This window comes from Molossus molossus, unplaced genomic scaffold (assembly GCF_014108415.1).
Source record: "Molossus molossus isolate mMolMol1 unplaced genomic scaffold, mMolMol1.p scaffold_m16_p_15, whole genome shotgun sequence".
In the NCBI taxonomy this organism is placed as follows: Eukaryota; Metazoa; Chordata; class Mammalia; order Chiroptera; family Molossidae; genus Molossus; species Molossus molossus.
This window is the reverse complement of record NW_023425350.1, coordinates 41481472-41484600: the sequence shown is the minus strand read 5'-3', so window position 1 is coordinate 41484600 and position 3129 is coordinate 41481472. Positions and strand designations below refer to the sequence as shown.

General features: G+C 38.4%; 1 pseudogene; it reads right to left on the bottom strand.

Annotated features, from left to right (window-relative positions):
- Positions 1 to 2005: 2005 nt before the first annotated feature.
- On the bottom strand, positions 2006 to 2179 carry LOC118631324 (annotated as a pseudogene).
- Between the last annotated feature and the right edge of the window lie 950 nt (positions 2180 to 3129).

Below are 3129 nucleotides of genomic sequence, written 5' to 3'. Positions count from 1 at the left end.
ACAAACATGCACACAACAACTAATTTGCCACTCAGATGCTATTTATAGCTAGTTATATATTAAAAAATGGTCTAAGCCTAGCAGTCAGAAGGTAAAAGAAAAATAGAGGTAGGATAACTTATCTTTGCTAAGCACCTAATATGTAGCAAGTGCTGTAATTCTCATGTCACCATGGAAACATCTCTTTTCAAGGGTACGAGTGACCTCTCATAGTTTTCTATACTCAGCCTGGACCTCTCCACTGAGCACCAGACCAACGTGTTTGCCCAACTCCCAGCTGATAGCTTCACTGAGATGTCCTAGAGCAGCGTTCTCAACCTGTGGGTCGCGACCCCTTTGGGGGTCAAAGGATCCTTTCACAGGGGTCGCCTAAGATCATCGGAAAACACATATTTCCGACGGTCTTAAGAACCAAGACACCACTCCTCTGTCCATCTCCAGGTGGGTCCGCCCACATGCAGATACGCCCACATACAAATGAGGAACTGTATTAAAGGGTCACGGCATTAGGAAGGCTGAGAACCACTGTCCTAGAGGCTTCTCAAATGTTAAGACGTGTTCATTCAACTTGTGATCTTCTGCCTCTTCCACATCTGTTCCTGCCACAAAGTGCTCCATCTTAGCAAATACTAGCTCCTTTGTTCCAGTTTCTCAGGCCAAGAAAAAAGAGTTGAGTCCTTCTTGGCTCTTCTCTTCTCACTTTCCACACCCAAATCCCACAGCAAATCCTGTGAGATCTGCCAGCACAGTGTGTGCAGACTCTGAGTGCTTCTTGTACTTTCACTGACACCAAACGACGACGAGACTTCTCCTTTTAAAACAGAAGTTAGACCATTTCACTCTCCTGTTCAAACCACCCCTCATAATTAGGATGAAGACCAGAGTCCTGACAATAACCCATCAGACCCTGTGTGACCTGGTCTCATGATTACCTCCCTGGCTTGATCTTCCTCCCCCCTCTCCCTCCTGCGCTAGCTAGCCTTCTTTGCAGGCTCTTCACACATCCCAGCAATGCTCCTGCCTCAGGACTTTTGCACCTATTGTTCCTCCTGCTTAGAACACTCTTCTAAGTAAGACTTGTGTTGAAATGTCCTCTTTTCTGATGATCTCATCTTCATTTGCCATCTTTCCACTTCTTGCCCTAGTATTCCCCACCCTCTTCTTCTTGGTCCTATTTTTATCCATACCATGTATTACATCTGTCATTTTTTTCTTTCCTGTTTGCCTACCCCCATTAGAATGTAAGCTATATGAAGGATTTGTTCTCCTATTTTGTTCTCTGCTTTATTTCCAGAGCGAAGAAACCCCAAATTCTTGAGAGTATATTATTCAACTCAAATGGGCCTTCTGAGTTAGGAGTTTGTATTCTCATTGAATAGTTAAAAAACAAAAACAAACTGAAGCTCCCACAGACTAAGTGATTTTCCATGTAGCAGAGGTCGGACAAGGCAGGTGGATGAAAGAAGTCTTGGTCTGTCTTTGGAGTGATCTTGTTGCTTCCATTCTACAACCTGCATGCACATAAGAGAAATTATACCTGATTTACTTAAAGCTTATTGATCTCTCAAGTCTGAGATGAGTTAAGTATTTTACTGTTGCTTTGTTTAAATTTTCCCCTCCCCTAGTCCATTTGGTTGAGTTTCTTAGACATATCTGAGTTTTAAAAATTATTGTATCCTAAAATTAAAAGAGTGTTACATCAAATTTTTAAAAAAGAATTTCCTTCAAAGTTTACACATCATCTAATTAGAAATAGAATCATTGATGTGAACTGACTTCCTAAGGTATATCTGAGATGTGTTTTGTTTGATTTTGTGCCATAAGTAAAAAGTTTGAAAAATAAATTTCAGGGAATAATCATAATTTGAATATTTTTTCTAATTTCCCTATACTGATAATTCATCTTTCACCCAATAGATACATAACAAGAAAAAAGAGAAGGGAAGGAAAGGGAGGAAGAGAGAGGGAGAGACAGGAATAAAAGTCAAGAGGGTTCTATTTCACAAATGGGTAACAGTCATGTCTATTCAAATCTGTCTCCAAAATTTAGAGAAAATTTAAAGAGTTCTTTAAATAGATTTAGGGACCTTTATAGACTGTGATTCAATTCAGAGAACAATTTTTAAACTGATAAGAACAGATACTACACTTGCTCCTAGCCAAAATGCCGAGAAGTGATCAGAGAACAATTTTTAGTTAAGACTACATAAAATTCAGACTCCATTCGCATAGAAATGAATAAACTATGCTCTGTTGAACTAATTTAGTTTCCAGATAAAACACACACCACAGACTCAACCCCTCTGTGGACATTTATCTTAAGCCACCTTTACTATGTAGGGATTTCCACAGTTCTTTGAGATACTGAAATTAGCATCCCTTATCATTAACTTATTGGATATTATTCTATGAAAAGATTTCCCCTACCAAATTTAGAAATACAAATTAATTCCTCAAGCCTAGATGTTTAAACAAAAGTAAAGATAATTTCAAACAAAGATGACATAGAAGTAACATACCTTCTACTAACTTCTAAATATTGTTTCATATGTATGGAAAAGCACACTGCAGTGAATATGTTTGTCAGGAGGGTGAATCTGAGGCCACACATATTCCTCTTACAGAAGCCAGTTCCTTCTAAAGGGATCAAATATGGCTGTTTTAAAAGGCCTTTTAAAATAAATAAACAGTATCTTAGCAAAATTTCAAGTCAAAATAATGACTGTCATTATTATTCCTAAAATTGGAGAACTATTTTTTCAATTCTCAAAAAGAAGCTACCTAAAAAGATGTTAATTCTGACTCATCCCTGTTTACCTACTGATCATCTCACACTCTTGTCATGCAAAGTGTGCAGCATGGACCAGCCACTTCTGCTTCACATGGGAGCTTTTGAGAAACGCAGTCTTGAAGCTCCCCCAAACCTAGTGAGTCAGACTCTGCCTCTTATCTAGGTCCCTGGGAGGTTCATACACACATTAAAGTTTGAGAAGCATTTATGTACGCTATTGAAGAAAATATTTTTGTTTAGTCAAGTTATAAGAATTAAACTAACTTTGGACAACCAAAAAAATGGACATAAGAATAAGCTACTGTAGAAGTGCTATATTTGGGGGAAGAGAAGAGACT